Here is a 16,758-nt window from a genome sequence, read left to right as displayed (position 1 = left end):
AGATTTTAACAGAATTTCTCTCGTTCTCTGTTCATGTTGATTCCTTAAAAAATCCACCAATTTTTCTCTCAGAAATAAAACATTTCTTGACGGGATCTTCAAACAACCAGTTTTAAAAAGTATTTATCAAGTACTCCAAAAATTTCCACGCAATCTTCAAATTTTGTTATAAGTTTTCCCATCAATTTTTACTACAGCAATTTTCCCAATGTTTTCTCCAATTATTCCTACACAATTTTTTATAGAGATTCTGTCCAATGTTTTCCGAGAAATTACTTTAGAAAAGCGTGAGGAACACTATCCCGAAATAAGATTATTTTGGCAAATTATCAAGGGAATCTTCTTCAATTGTCTCAAGAGCCCAGAAGTTATTTCAGAGAACCTTGTTCATTAAGGGTGACTTTAAAACTTACCCCAGTTTTACCAGAGTTTACTCTAGGGATTACTTTAAAAACCCCACATGGATTTATTTTCCAGAAAAAAATCCTAGGTATTTCCCTGGAGACATTCCTGAAAGAATTCCTGAAAAAAAAACTTTAAAGACCTAAGCTAAGTATGCTGTTTCGATAAAGAAAAGTAAAGAAATCCTTTGACTGGATGGGTCAAGAAATTTCCAACATAGAGGCATATTCGAGATGACACTGCGTTCAGCGATCAAAGAAATGTGATTTTCACGAACATATTTGGAAGAAAATTTACCATGCATCGAGAAAAGCGATTACTTTTCTTGTCACCAGCAAACCAGCCTTTACTGGAGAATATCCCATAGAACTACTGGAGGAATTTCTTTAGAAAGCTTAGATGAAATCTCTGGAGCAATTGCTATCTTTAGAGAATACCCTAGTTGAAATCCTATATAAATCTTGAAGAACCATTTCAAAGGAAATTTCTATAAATTTCTGGTGAAGTTATTGATTGATTTTTAGAAGATGTTTTGACCGGGAATATTAGAAGATGTCCCAGAGAAATCGAAAGATAAAATCTTGTAAGAGTTAGGACTTTCTTTTAAAACTTCTCATAAAAATCTAGGAGGAATTCGGATGGTTGCTGAAATAATATTTGGAGAATTTCTATTTTTGGGGTTCACCTTGGGAAAATCCATGTCGAATTCTTGAGGAATCCTTAAGGAATTTCCGGAGTAATATCTGAACGTTTGGGAAAACACATTTATAAATTTCTGCTGAAATTACTAGAGAAAATCATTCAAAAACACATACAGTAATACTTGACGTAATGTCACTAGGAATTCTAAAAATAGTATTTGATCTTAGACAAATGCCTGCTCTGATACTATGAAGAATCAAACTCATGTCTCCTGGCTCCTATTAGGTTGTGTTTAAAAAAAAAAAGAAGAAAATAGTCGGTCTTCTAAGAATTGTATTTCTTTTTTTATTGAGTGAAAAAATCACCTTAAAATATCGTTAGAACGCTTGGAAAAAGTATAATTTCCTCAACTCAACTCAAAACCGACCAAAATGTCGCTTACACCATTTACGTTTGACCCCCTCAAATATAGTAACTTTCTATTTCCAGTCCAGAGTTAAAATTTTGCTTTGCTTCGCTGTGCAAAAATATTTGCCAACGTTTGTCCTACCCATGGTTGCGAACGTGGACGCGCCTCTGGGAGAACATAATCCGTGTTCAATTTGTGGATAAAATATAGACATAGGAATTCACTATGAACATATCTAACAATATTATTTTACTTATTTCCAAGAGGTTTGTAGCAAAAGGTTTAACTCTATTCGTCAATATTCCTTGAGGAATATCATCATACTAATTTTTTTCAATGAGTATCAAAGAGTGGTTTCAATAACTTTGCAACAAATCTGATTTAAATAATTCGAATTATTTTTTGAATTACCTGAGATTTTTTTTCTTGAAAAAACGTAGATTAGAGTTTAAGCAGTAAGTTTATTCATGTTACATTTAAATAAATGAATCGAAATCATAGAAAAAAATTATTTCTGAGATAGAAAACTATGGCCGATTTTGGTGAACTTTTCTTAGAAGCCTTAAAAGCTTAAGTTAAATTACTTGAAACGATCAAATAGGATTTATTTTTCGCCAAAACATAAGCCTGTTTTTCAATCATTTTAATCGTACATTATACGAGTTGTAGTTAATGTACGGATTTTTTTTTAGAGAATTCTAATAAGGGGCCGTAAGGGTTTAAGGGAGAGTGGGTTTCTGTTTTCTTTCACAGCTTACAATTTATTTTTATTTTCATACAAAAAATCTTACCATGGCTGGAGGAGGAGTCGAAAAATCCCGAAAATGGTATGACGTAATTAATGGATCGCCCCTAAGGGCAATCACCATCACCGGAAACCTCAAGCAGGGCACTCTCCAAAAACATGGAAAATCATATTGCAGTAAATATGCTGCTTTAAGCCTGATTCGCTGCTGACAAGTAATTTCTCGGCCTATCTTGCTGCATGGGAAATTTCTGCAAGGAATCGATCAAGAATGCGCTTTTTTCTGATCGCAGTACGCAGTTCAAAAGAACTGTCAGTTCAAATGGGAGTCGCTGTAGAAAATTTCTGCAAGGAATCGGCGAGAAATTTCTTTAGCGATTCCTTTTCAGTAGCAAATCAGACTTGAGGCTAGGTATGCTGTTCCACTCAAGAAAAGTAAAAATTTCTGTCCAAGAAATGGTCAAGAAATTTCCTACAGTGAGCTTCATTTGATTTGACATTTCTTTTCAACTGCGTACTGCGATCAGAAAAATGTGATTTTCTGGAGCATTTCTGGGGAGAAATTTTCCACGCATCGAGATAGGCGATTCCTTTTCTTGTCATCTTGTCAGTAGCAAACCAGCCTTTATGCTAAAACATTTGAAACCGTATAGTTGCTCAGAAAAATCGAATTTAGGGAACCGAGTTTCCAAGATACTGACGCTTTTTTAGTATCACGCTATTTTTTGCAACGTGGATGTAGAAAAATTGAGCTTAGCGCACAAAACAACAAGCTGGTTCTAGCGGTAATCAATTAAGCGACAGCTGGACAGCTAAACTTTCGGTTTTCGAACTACTAGCGAACATTTTGTAGAAACATATTCGTGCATTCAATCATGTTGGTTCGTCGAACTTGTGTTGCATAGCAATGATAGAAAGTTGTGTAGTGAAAAATAAACAAATTATTCATTTACCTTGGTCAGATTCTGGGAGGGAGGAACCGATACAAAATTTATGTACGTCATAGTGAGCCGAGATTCTGCTGTCACGAACTGTCACTGTGAGCCCAGATCTTGAAGAATGGACAAACTTGATAAAAGCGCGTAATTGATCAAAACCATTTTTTTGCATTCCAACAAAGTTTACAACAATCGGTTGAAAATCAATTCCTGCAACACCCAAAAGCAATGCCACGATAGTACCTTTTAATTTGATCGAATATTAAGTAATGAAACACGCATCTTTTTACTGTTTTCCAATCATCATTAAAATTGAATGCACATATAACTATGGCCCTTTTTCCAAGTTTGTCCAGAAAGATCGAAGGTACACAATAAAAGAAAACTAGCGATTTTCCCCAAGCCTGCCTTGATTGTCGTTGGTGAGCGGGAGTTATCTTGCAATTTGGAAAAGTGTTGTGTCATATTTCGTGTGTAGTATCGGTGCCTCCCTCCCAGGTCAGATTGATAAACAAAACCATTTGTGCCAGAAAGGAATTTCTCCAGAGATTTCTCCAGGATTTGTTTTGAAGATTGCTCCTGAGATTCTACCAGAAATTCCTCCAAGATAATCTCGACAGAGATACTGCGATTTTTCCAGGGATTTCACTAGAGGTTTTGGCAGCGATTCCTCCAAGAAGAGCTCTCAACCGCATTTTTTCAGACCGACTCAGATAGAGCTCCAGGAGTACCTGTGACAATTCCACTAGGAATTCTACTAGGAGTGCCTCCAGGTTTTCACCAAGGATTATTCCAAAGATTGCTCCAGGAAAAACTCTAGAGAGGAGGAGTTCATGCAGGAATGCCTCCAGTGATTCCTCCATAGATTGCTCACACAACACTCATGTTGAGATTCATCCAAGAATTCCTCCAGCAGCTGGTACAGGGATTCCTCCATAGATTCTTTCAGAGATTTTTCAGATTTCTCTTGAAATTTTTCCAGAGACTGCTTTTTTCAGAGGACGTCTCTAGAAAATTTCTGAAGTAATTCTAGCAGAGTTAACACCAAGAATTCCTTCAACTTCTTTAGAACTATTAAATATATTTCTCCAGAAATTCCTCCAGGGACACTTGCAGGGGTTTCCCAGGTAGTACTCTTGAAGTTACTCCAAGAAAAATTCCGGAGATTTCCTCAGGGATTCCTGCAGCAATTGCTCGGAGCATTCTATGAGGAATTCTTGCAGAAATTATCTCAAGGATTATACGAGTAATAACTTCACGAATTACTCAATAACTTCCTTCATGAATTCTCCCAGAAGAATTACTCCAGGGATTTTCGAGGTAATCCTACAGGGAATCATCCAGAGTTTTTTCTGGAGAATTGTATATCCTTTATTTTGAGAATATCTTTGAGAATTGTTCTAGAAATTCCTCCGGATATTTTCCCGTGAATTCCTTCATCAGAAATAACCTCAAGAATTCATTCAAAGATTCTTCGAAGATTTTTAATTTTTTGGAAAAATACCTGGATGGACTCCTAGAGGAACCTCTAGAAAAAAATGTGGGGAAATCTCATGGAGGAATCTCTACAAAAATCCTTAGAGCAACTTTTGCGAGAATCTCTGGTTAAATATCTGAAAGAAGCACTGGAAAAAACCGGAGTCTTTAGAAAAATACCCGGGGAAATCTCTTTAGGACTTCCTGATAAAAAATCTGGAATTATTTTCGAAGGAACCCATGAACAGAATTTTGTGGAGTAATCCCTGAAGAAATTCCTGAAAAAAATGCTTGAAAAATCTCCTTGCAGCGACTTTTCCATATGAATCCTTAGAGGAGTCCCTGTAAAAATCTGTAGGAATCTGAAGAGTTACCTGAGTAAATTCTTAAGGAATCGTCGATGGCATCTGTGGAAGCATCTTCAGAGGAATTCCTGAAGAATTTCTTAAATGTAAAGACTATGCATGGCACAAATCTCCCAACTGGTGGGAAACGTACTTTTGGAGCCCGCCTTCTGATGCTGGAGGCATCCCTAGAGAAATCCCTGAAATAATTGTTATGGAAATTTCCAAATTCTGGAGGAACGGGGAGCCTCTGGAATAATCTCTAGAGAAATCATTGAAGGAATACCTGGTGGTGTACACTAGAGAAATTCATGGAGTAATGAAATAGAGTTCTATCGGAAACGCTTTGAAAAATACGGTTGTGATCGAAAGTTCTCCCTGGAGAAAGAGATAATTCTTCGATGAATCCCTGAGATATCGCTACTGTAGAAATTTTGAGAAATTTATGGAAAAATCCCCTGATCGTATCTCTGCATGAATCCTTTGAAAATTTCTGGAGACATTATTCGAAAAATCCCTGAGGAATTTCAGAACAAATCCCTGGAATCTCTGGAGTAATTTATGAAGGAATCTTTGGAAAAATTTCTGAAGGAATCTCATGACTTTTCAATACATTACATTAAAAGAAGTATGGTTTGGTGTTTGGTGGATTTGATTACTTGAGGAAAACTCTGATGGTACTCTGAATGAATTCTTGGAAGAATTTCAGAAAAAGTTTCCGCCATAATCGGAACTGAAATCTCTGGTGAAATGTTGGTATTTTTCATTAGTCGCATTTGTCAAGTATTGTTATTCATATATTTACAAGTTATCTATACCGAACAATATTTCTACTTAGTGTTTCTAGTTATTATTGATGAACTATTTCCTTTTATATTATAAAGTAGACTGCAAAAAAATATTCCACTTTTTAGAACACTAAATTTCTTGAAAGGTAAGTGTTGTAAGTCACCACACGTAGGGGAATTTCATAACAGTATTCTAATTAAAAAGTTATTGCTACAATTTCGTTAAATAAAATGCACTCTCAATTCACTTCACAGTAGGATTTTTTGAAAACTACAGAGCTCATATTTGGCTACAAAATGCATCATCCTGAAGCGCTTCTTATTCTAAAATTTCAGACAATTCTGCCGAGAAAAACTCTCCATGCTAAAGTGATTTCTGGAAGGGCCCAAAGGCAAATGGCGAGATTATTAATTACAACAATTCATTGAAAAATCCTTGACGAAATCTTTTGAAAAATTCATAATATATGTGCCAAAATATCTTTGGGAATCTCGAGAAACTAGTGGAAAAGTCTTAACTGAATGTATAAAACAATTTGTTAAGAAATTGCCGGAAGTAGTTATTCAATGATTAATTCCTTCAGGCTTCCAAGAAACAATTGTGGATTTATCTGTTCATATTATCTAATACATGTGGCGAAATTCATGCAGTATTTTTTGGAATCAGAAGAAACACTTTAGAATTCTCGAAGGAGTGCTTTGAGAAAGCTGTCTTCAAGAACTTTGTAATCCGTTAATGTTCAAGAATTCGTCAAAGTAATGATCAATACTTCAAAAGCTCATTGGTTCATTGAAATTGTGTTTACTTTGTTTCGGTTGAAGAGAATAGAACGAGAGCTTGAGCTTGAGCTTGATTGGCCGCCCGTGGTTGCTACTCCAGTATTGCCAGATCAGCTGCACTTACACAAGGAACCAACCAAATGACTGTTTGGGACTAACAGACACCCTCAGTGTATAAGTGCTGGTGATCTTCTATTTTTAGGCAACAATGGCGCCTGCCACGTCAGAATGCAGACCAATGAGGGGAAAGGATGAGCAATTAATGATGCATTGAACTGGCTCCCACGTAGACCGTATATACCACTGCATCTACGCCAATTCATGCGGTAGTGTATGTATTGGGGGAAAGGCATAGCAGAGAGGCTTGCTCTTTGGTTAGCAGACTGCCTAAGTATCAAGCGTAAGGAAAGGCATGCTATAATGATGAGATATAGTGATGCGTAGGGAAACGGTTTCTTGTCCGTTTCTGGTTCTAGCGTTTTTGCTATGAACGAGTAGAATGTGAGTATGACAGATTGAGAGTGGAAGATAGAAGCAAGTGTAAGACACAAGTACAAAGTACGAGGAAAGTGACAGGCCTGGGATTGAACCCATGACCTTCTGCATATGAAGCAGAAGCGGTAGCCAGTAGACCACCAACCCCGTCTTGAAGAGAATAGAATGCAGTAAATACATTTTCATGTAAACGTTGTCGATTTCAAACATAAAAAACTGCTTTTAAAAATTCTAAAATTTTTGAAAATTTTTGCCCCCTAAAAAATTTTTGAAAGAATCCATCCAAAATTCTGGATCTGTAATGTTAGATTCTCTGTTCCAAAAACATTGAAAATTAAGTTAACTCAAAACATTTTAAATTGAGTTTTGGAAGTGAGTTATCCATCCTTTATGAATTGTTAGAAAAGTCACATTTTACGACGAAAAATATTTCTAAATATTTTTAATTAAAAGCCTGATAGTGGTATTCGTAGAATCAAATCCTAGAGAAGCTTAGCCATTGTAAACTATGGGATATTTATGAGAAATGCTTTCGACTACTCGAAACAAAATATAGAAGGAAATCCAACTGAAACGATTTATCCAACAGCGCGAAGCATGGGAGAAGGCACTTTAAAACTTTATAGCCTTTCGAGTTAATTTTATAGGAGTACGATGTAGAAATTTCTAAAGGATTTACTAGTGTAACTTTTTTTTTACTTTATAAAATTTTCCGTAAATAAAAAAGGCAATAAGATCCTTCTGTAACTTTGTAGGAATATTCCCGTTTAGGAATCTCTTGGAAAAAACCTTGAATGAAATTATATATAGTTTTCATGATGATTGTCTATAAAAATGAATCCGTGAGGTCACTTCTAGGTGTAACTGCCATATATTGTTGAACCCATCGATACATTTTTTTCTATTATGTCTTGAGGATTTGCTGAGGAAATTTCTGACGGATTTATTGGGTGGATTCATTTGAAAAATACATTAAATCCCAGCTATACTTTTTGGAAACACCCTTAAAGAAAACGCTGGAAAAACTTCGAATGAAATCAGTAGATGGGTTTCACGAGGAATTGCTGCAATATTGATTGAAAAATATCCTGAATGATCCCTTCGACAATTTAATTAGGTCATTCCTGAAGGCAATCTTGAATAATCCTGCATGTGTTTTAGCAGGGTCTCCTAAGTAGATTCCTGAACGGTTGGAAAATGTTTTGAATTATTTTCTGAAAGTAAAGAAAGATTATTTAAACGAAATTGAATGTAAATAAAATACTTTGAATGCAGCAACAGCAGCTAATTGAAGTGACATTTTGACGGAAAATGAATTGACCACATATTGGTTACCACGACCATCAGTCATAGAATCAAATACGTCTTTGCTCGAACCGTGTAATATATGGACGAACAGTTCGTTCTTACAGAGGCTCGAACAGTTCGCGCGAACTCTGAACGTATTTTGTCGAGCGAACGTTCGTGCATTGCGCGCACTGTGTAATCAAGGCTTAAGTCCAAGCGAGGTTTCCCACGATTTTTGTACAAAAGAATGTAACTACTGAAGAGTATTTGTCAATTGGTTCAGAAGAATTTCATCATGTAAATTATTAAGTAAAAACTTTTATAGTTATAATTTATCATCCAAAATTCTGGGAAGGGCTGGATGCCCCTCAAAAGGTGGGGGGGGGGGGGTTGGTAAGGGGTAAGGTGCTGGCTTGAAAATCCATATCCATATGGGACATGTATGCTTTTATGGGCAATGTATATTATTTCCATTTGCTTAGCGGATACAGGTTAAAAAGGAAGTGTTTGTAAAACGCTAAGCTCAGTATGCAGTTTAGTTCAAGAATATAAAAATATCCTACCGATAGCACCATAAAAATTGACGTAAATCTTCATTAAAATCGATAATACCTTCTGCGTACTACTTTAAAACCAATGTGCTTTTTGCAATTCCGTTGTATATAGGTCTACTTTAAATAAAAGTACAGTCATCTCTCCCTAATTCGATATTCCGTATTTCGATATCAAGTTAGAGAACCATAGTAAAAGTTGATTTTAAATTTTACTGGTTTCGTGTTCTATACCTTTCTTAACTCGATGGTCCCTCGAATATCGAGTTATGGAGATGGAGAGTTGACTACAATTTCACTTAGAATTCGGATCGTCCAACGGATGTAGAATCAGAAGCTTGTCCACATTGTATTTGAGAAATCCAGAGCAATTCAATGGAGGCACTCATATATAAATTTGACAACTTCCAGCACAGAACTGAAAAGTACTTCCTTTCAGCACCATTATGAAACAGTGCTGAAAAGTAGCAATGTTAATAGCCTGTAAAAGGTTGCCGAAAACTGTTTCAAAATAATTATTATTTATTTTGAGAAAATAATCTTAATATTTTGAAAGATCGAATTGAACTTACAAAAGGAGCAGCTTATAACGAGAAAGAAGCTGGGTAAACTACTATTTAAATTTAAGTGAATTTGTATAGTCAACAAGTTAACTTCAACTCTTTTCAAAACCATATCTCAATTAGACCTGTGCGCCGCCACGCCACGCCGCCGCCGCCGAACCATTTTACGTCACGCCGACGCCGAATGAGCTATCGGCGGCGCGCCATACGCCGATCAGCACAACGCCGCCGATTTTGTATTTTCACGCCAATAGATAATTCGGCTCGTAAAATTTGATACTTTTATAACAACAATTGAATACTCTATAAAATAATTCAAAACAGTCGAATTTCGTTCTTTGCACTATGTTTAATTGCACTTCGTTTTAATTGGGCTCCCGTTAGGTGGGTTATAGCCTATCTAAAACGAAGACAAGCGTCACTTTCTGACATCAAACGTATTTTGTCAATGTTGGTAGCTCTGATTTTCTTTTGTTCTAGATGAATTGACAGCTCAAAACTCAGCCCGATTATTGAAAATTTTTCACTAGGTGGGCTACAGCTTTATGCAACGAGCGAAAGTTGACTGTATTGCTTAAGAAATTCCTCTAGAGATTCTTACAATAATTCACCAATTAATTAATCAAACAATTCCTCTATGTATTTCTCTAGGACTTCAAGAATTTCTCTATCAACTCCATCTTGATATATTCCAGAGATTTTTCAGGGATTTATCCTGGAATACCTACGCGGATATCTCCTTGTACTCCTTCAGTGTTTCCTGTAGGAATTCATTTAGATATTACTTCAGAATGACTATTAGACCAGCAATTAGTGTAATAATGCTTACAGACATTCCTTCAGTAACCACTCTACGGATCTCAAAATATTCCTCGATAAAAATCAATTGAATTTTTTCCAGGAGTTCCTCCAAGACACTACCAAGGAATATTTATAGGAGTTCCATCATATATTTCTCGATGAATTGTAGCAAGTGTATGCCCAGGAATTGTTACCAAAGAAGTTTTTTCACAGTTTTATCTCATATGTTTGTATAAGGGAATCTTCTAGTAATTTCTTCAAGAATAATTTCACAGATTTTTTACCTCTGGCGTTTTTAAGGAACTCATTTAATATATTTTTTTTTCGTTTCTTCTCGGATACTTTTAGTATTTTCAGGGAATTTGTAGGATTTATTCAAAATATTCTCCCATAAATTATTTAAGAGATTCCCTGCAGTCTCTTTTGAAAAAAAAATAATCGTGTTATGAAAAATAAGCCAGGGATTGCTTCAAAATAATCCTGAAGAAATTCTTCTATAAACCTAAACCATTAAACTAAGAAACGCTTAACCATATTCTTCAGCAATTCCTCCGAATATTGTTATTGGGATTCATCGATTCATTCTTTGAAGTATTCTGAAACCGGTTTTATTTTGGAATTTCTCAAAGGATTACGTGGTATAGGATATCTACATTTCTTCAACGAGTTTATGAGTAAGTTATACGCGAAGGATTACTCTTGAAATTTATTCAGAGCATTCTCAAACAAATCTCCTGGAGATTCTCCAGAAAATATTACATGGATCTCCAACATCGACTTCTCTCGGAATATCACCAAAGATACTCCTTCGACTTCCGTCCATTGTACATCTTAAATTTTGCTCTGGATTCTCTAATAAATTCGTCACTATTTCCGATATTGTACTTTCAATATTCCTTTGGTAATTTCAAAAAGAATTCTTTCCAGAAATTTCTTAAATTTTTGAAAAAATCGCTTTTAATTCCTTTCTGGTGACTATTGAAATTTCTCTGAGCGCACCAGTATTTCCTATGCTATTTTTAACTGAATCGATTAACTAAATAAGTGACCATTGCTAAGGAAAGTAAATCACTAAACACACAGCTTGTTTTTTCATCAGAAAAATGTAACAATTTAACATGTAAAATTTATCACATTTTGAATCACATTGGAAAAACTTTCGTAACGTAACCTCACTTTTAATCGTCATGAGGAGTACCGCCTACTGTAGATAATCCTCTTAGAGCTCTTTCAGAACTGATTCCAGCATTCCTTTCACATGTATTCTAGCATTCCTTAGCAAGTATATCTTATGATACCGCATGTAAATTGGTTCAGAAATGATCATGATGCACTAGTTCATGAATTACTAAACATCAATTCTTAAAGAAAGTAAAATTTCTTCTAATTCTTTCTCTAAAAGTTTATCCATGTATCCTCAATTTTTTTTTCAACGGGATATTTATTAAGAATCTTGTTTGTGTTTTTTAAGAACTAAACCAGAGCTGCGTTTAAGAACTCCTCAAACAATTTGTTAGAGATACTTCAATTCACTTCTTTAAGCAATACTCCAGGCGTTTTTCCAGAAAATGCTCAATGCAACAAGATTCCGCAACGGTTTCTAACAAGACATGCTCATAGAACTTCTTCAGTAATACTTACTATGATACCCATATTTCTGAAGTGATTCCTCCAGAGTTTTTTACAGGACATCTTTCATGCAAATCAAAATGCTATAATAAAGCACACGCATTGCTTGCTAAATTTTGTTTTTTTTAGGATAACCATTGGTGTAGGAACAGGGGGGCCAGAGGGGGCTGGCCCCCTCCAGAACCATCCAGCCCCCCCCAGGTATTGGGGCATTGGGGATAGGCATTGGATATATATATATAGAAAGCGTTGTGTTTGGATGGGCATCTAATTCTTCCGAAAGAGGTGCACTTTGCGAAAAAGGACCACGTGATTATTGAGCTGAAATCGAATTCAGGTTAACTTCTGTGTTCATGAGTCCTCTCATGGCGTAGGGGTAACGCGCCCTAACTAGAGATTAGGGAGTCGTGAGTTCGATTCTCACTGAGAAGACGTGTAACTTTTTCGCAAAACTTCACGTCAATTTGTCCATTTAATCCAATTGCAAAGTATATGTAATGTTTAGCTTTTCGGTAGTTGTTAATAATATTCTTCGAGAAATTTTTCTTATGAGATTAGAAAGTCTAGGAATGATTTTCCGTGGGAATCCCGGGACGAATTCAGTGAAAACTGGTAAAGTAGTTCTTGGAGAAAGCACTAAAAAGTACGAAAATAATTCGTGAAAGAAATCCCGTAGGAATTCTTAGAGGAGAGATTACACATGGTTGTATACCTGAAAAGTTCGCGGAAGAATCACAAAGGACATTCCTTGTGAGTTTTTTTGCTAGAATTTAAAAGTATTTTTGACTGAATTACAAATCGTTCTCGTAGCGAAAATTTAAATCTGCGAATATGTGCCGCGATATGAGACAAAAGAACAAATTAATAAAATCAATACAAATCTGTAGTAGTAGTTTCGTAGTTTTACGAAATTTGTGAAAATCGTGATTATTGTGACCGACATTACTTATGTAAAACAAGTATTTGCTAGGCCCCCCCTAGGCCCCTCCAGAAAAAAATCCTAGCTACGCCAATGAGGATAACTTTGAGAATTTCTTTAATCATTCGTGCAAAAATTTTCCGAAGAGCTCTTCCAAAAGTCAAACAAGTTTGTCTGGAGATTAAAAATAATGAATAAGATTTCCAAATATATTCTGGTAATATCCAATGCTTCAGGAATTTGCTGCCAAAAATATTTCTATAAGTTTTCTTGCAACCATTTCACTATAAATTCCTCCATTTTTTCCAGGCTTCGTAGGAGATTTTTCAAGGTATTCAAGACCATTCAAAGATTATTCCAGATAAGCAAAAACGAGACAACGATTCCAATCGCTGTTTCATCGTTTTAACTGTAGTTTATCTTTATGCACGTAAAATTACGAAAATATCTAGCATGATCATGGTTGATCGGTTGTCAGTTCAAATCCCACCGCTCGAGAGTATGTTTCGTAATTTTCTCGACGGTTAAGGACAAAGCATATCTGGAAGGTGTATGCGTTCAATTCAGGATCTTTTCGAATAAAAAAAAACTGCCTAAGCCTATCTTGGTTATAAGGAATCATCGTACAAGCCCCACGAGACACGAATGCGAAAATGGCAATTTTACCAAAAAAAAACATCTCAGTTAGCAACTGTGGAAGTGCTTCTAGAAAAATAAGTTAAGAAGTAGGCCCTGTCCCAGTATGAACTCAACGCCGAAAAAAAAAGACAATTTTCAAACATTTTGATGTCCAATTTACTCCACGCCGATGTACGCCGCCGTCGCCGCCGCCGAAAGTAGTCAACGGCGTGACGCCGATCACGCCGCCGCCGCCGGTACAAAAATGCTTTCACGCCGCCGCTGATTAAACATATTTTGGCGCACAGGTCTAATCTCAATCAAGCTCTTAACGTCCAAAGCAGATATCAGCTCCTGATAAAATATCCACTCACAAAAGGTATCCCCTTTGTCGAAACCTTCGGGCGGGATAATCAAATTTAAATGTCCCGGACACAAACGGCTCTCCACTCGGGAGCTGGTGTGTTGTTGGTTGGTTGACATGGCGCGCACCATTCGACCGTCCGTCCAAGGATTCCGCAATCTGACAGGCGCGTACCAGTGCCACTCAACCGTAACACGTGCTTGCTCCTCTGCTGCTGCTGCGACAACCACTCGCACTTTGTGTGTCATCCTTGCGAAAGGACGAAAGATTTTCGACAAAGTTTTATGCTATGAAAATTTTCAGAACCTCATCAACAATCGACAGAAAATAAAACTCAATTGACAGAATTTGGAAAAGATACTTTTATTCATTCAGATTCAACGCGTTGCAAGCATCTTTCAAACAGCTCTCTCGGCTCGGCTGCTGCAATTTTTGCTTAGCGAATCGATTTGGGGTCGTCGATTCGGAAGGGGCTTCACTCACTGCAAGCGAATAAATTGAATTTTCACACCTTTGCACAAATGTGTTCCAGTTTCACTAGCACTGATTTTCACCGGGCAAAACCTTCACTCGAATTAATGTATTTGAATCGCAATTCACCGTCAAAAGATCACCGATTTTCTTTCGATTTAAAAAGCGTTGCTCATCCTGAAAGGTGTCTTCTCTTCACCACCAATGCACTGACTGCTCTGCTCTGACTGTGTGGTACGATTTTCCTCACTCACTACGGGATCGCGCGTTGGTATTGGTTTATGAGGGAGGAAAATGCGAACGGCCATCACCACTACCACTTTCTTCGGTTTGTTTACGCTTCAGTTGTTTTGATTCGGAATCGCAACCGAAGCGTGTCGGCGACGGCAGCGGCGCGACGAGTTCGGTTCTCTTCGCCAGATTTCCCTCTCTCGCCACTGGCGCGCGGCTGTTCTCTCACTTCGCTTCGTATGCCAGTTTGAACAAACGGGCGTATAACACTGTAAGACCAAACAACCATGCGTTTCCATGGTATCGATGCGATCTATGATGTCAGGCCTACGAAAATTTCCGAATATCCACGGGATTGGACAATTTCTACGGATCTACGGATTCTGTAGATGAAGTCTACGAGAATCGCCATCACTCTACGAAATCAAACAGAACTTATATAAATAATTTTCTCTACAGTTTCCATACATATAGGTACCCTAATTCGGGGTGTAGTTGATCAGTAGGATTAAGTTAATTACTGGGATAATATTTTTTATTTATCTTCGGCTAATTTTAAAGTTTAATGTACAACGTACTTCATTTATTGATGATGATAAAAATCATATCAAATACATATCAGGTAACGGTAAAAATAATATTATTGATGAGTGTCAATCATGCTTCTCAGCTTAGTGTTCTTATGAGCACTTCCACAGTTATTAACTGAGAGAGGCCTTAGTTGCCATTTTCGCATTCGTATATCGTGTGGCAGGTACGAATATACTTTATGCCCAGGGAAGTCAAGGAAATTACCTTCACGAAAAAATCCTAGGCCGACCGGGAATCAAACCCAGACACCTTCAGCATGGTTTTGCTTAGTAGCCGCGGACTAATAGAAATATTAGTAGTAGAACGCTAGTAGCGCTGATGTCACAAAACTGATTTTAATTATTATTACCTTTAATTATGGTTTTTAATTGTTTGTTCAATGCCTTGTTGTTGTTTATGTTTTTATAATTAATTTGACACTTTGATGCCCGGTACTCAGGCTGTCAGTCCGTGGCACACTAGATGTAGGTAACACGAACAGCAGCGACATTAGCATTCTTAGGTTAATGCTTCTACTCGCGGACTCTAACCACTCGGTTAAGAAAGGCCCCTCTTTGGCCACATAAGAGGAACGAAAAATTTTGTATGCAGCATGTTGGAAAAATAGTTTTGGTCTAAATTTAATCGTGTAATTTCAACCAAATTATATCTGAAATGAAAGTTAAAGTAATCCAACTTTTTACGCTAGCATGCCATAAATTTTGATTCACCCCCTTCTGACATGTCTTGCGTACACTTTAATTTTTTATAGTTCGATCGAAGCAAGCTTTGTGGAAATGAAAATTTGTGTTGTTGATGTCAGATATTTTTAAGTTTGTTTCCAGGACCTTAAAATATCGAATATGTTTCTAATTTTTCTAGTGTTTTGCTATTCTTTTTAGATAAATGAGGAGCAGTTGACAGTAGCTATGCCAATAGTAGCTGAAGTGACATTATGCAGGAATAATTCCGGTTTTCGTTTGAAAATGCGCTGTAACCACCGAGTCTCGCTTACCTTTCCACGGAAGAGTCATTTTATTCCTCAAAACGTACAGTGTTAAATCGCCCCTATTCGTATTTTTAGAACTGCATTGAATAGTTTTGTGATAGTTGATTTACTTTTTATATATGGAAAGTATTTGACATAGAGGTTCGTCGCATATCCCTTAGAAAAGAAAACTTCCTAAGAACTAATTAATGTAATACTTTTTCTACCTTTTTTGTTAAATGTTGTAATCCTAGACAAATTAGAATTACAATTTTAATATTCTACAGAAAGATTACCATCAACTTGATTTTATTTTTATGGACCAACGCACGAGTTCACTAATTTGACGTTTAAGCGGTGCCGAATTCATTCGTTGCCATGGTCACGTAAATAACATAGCACCGCTCAAGCGTCAAATAGTGAACTCGTGCATCGGTCCATACAAACTAGCGTTCATCCAGAATATTCAACCCCAATCAAATAGTCCACAAAATAATGCTTGTGGCGAAGCGGAGAATAGCAGTGTGGTAACCGTATACACCGGTCTATCGTCTGTTATGAACAGATTAGCTTCGAACGTTGCAGATACAGGTATCTGCTTAGACGTCGCATACGCCTTCAATGATCGATCTGATCCCGATTTTACGTTGAAGACGTCATGGTTGTAACGACCATCGTTCATGAGACGTTTGAAAGAGTCTTCAGTGAACGTGTTTACCTGTGCCCAGAGTCAATTAAAAACTCGCA

General features: G+C 36.7%; 1 protein-coding gene across 1 annotated transcript in view; it reads right to left on the bottom strand.

Annotated features, from left to right (window-relative positions):
* Positions 1-14,474, bottom strand: part of LOC5574324 — a 98,296-nt gene extending 83,822 nt beyond the window's left edge. Inside the window, exon 1 of the mRNA XM_021838897.1 lies at positions 14,263-14,474. The gene's annotated coding sequence lies outside the window, so the exon portion shown is untranslated. The remainder of the gene's footprint in view (positions 1-14,262) is intronic.
* Positions 14,475-16,758: the final 2,284 nt, after the last annotated feature.

The sequence above is a fragment of the Aedes aegypti genome, chromosome 1 (assembly GCF_002204515.2).
Source record: "Aedes aegypti strain LVP_AGWG chromosome 1, AaegL5.0 Primary Assembly, whole genome shotgun sequence".
Classification (NCBI taxonomy): Eukaryota; Metazoa; Arthropoda; class Insecta; order Diptera; family Culicidae; genus Aedes; species Aedes aegypti.
The sequence above is the reverse complement of the archived record's forward strand: the minus strand, read 5'-3'. Positions and strand labels throughout refer to the sequence as shown.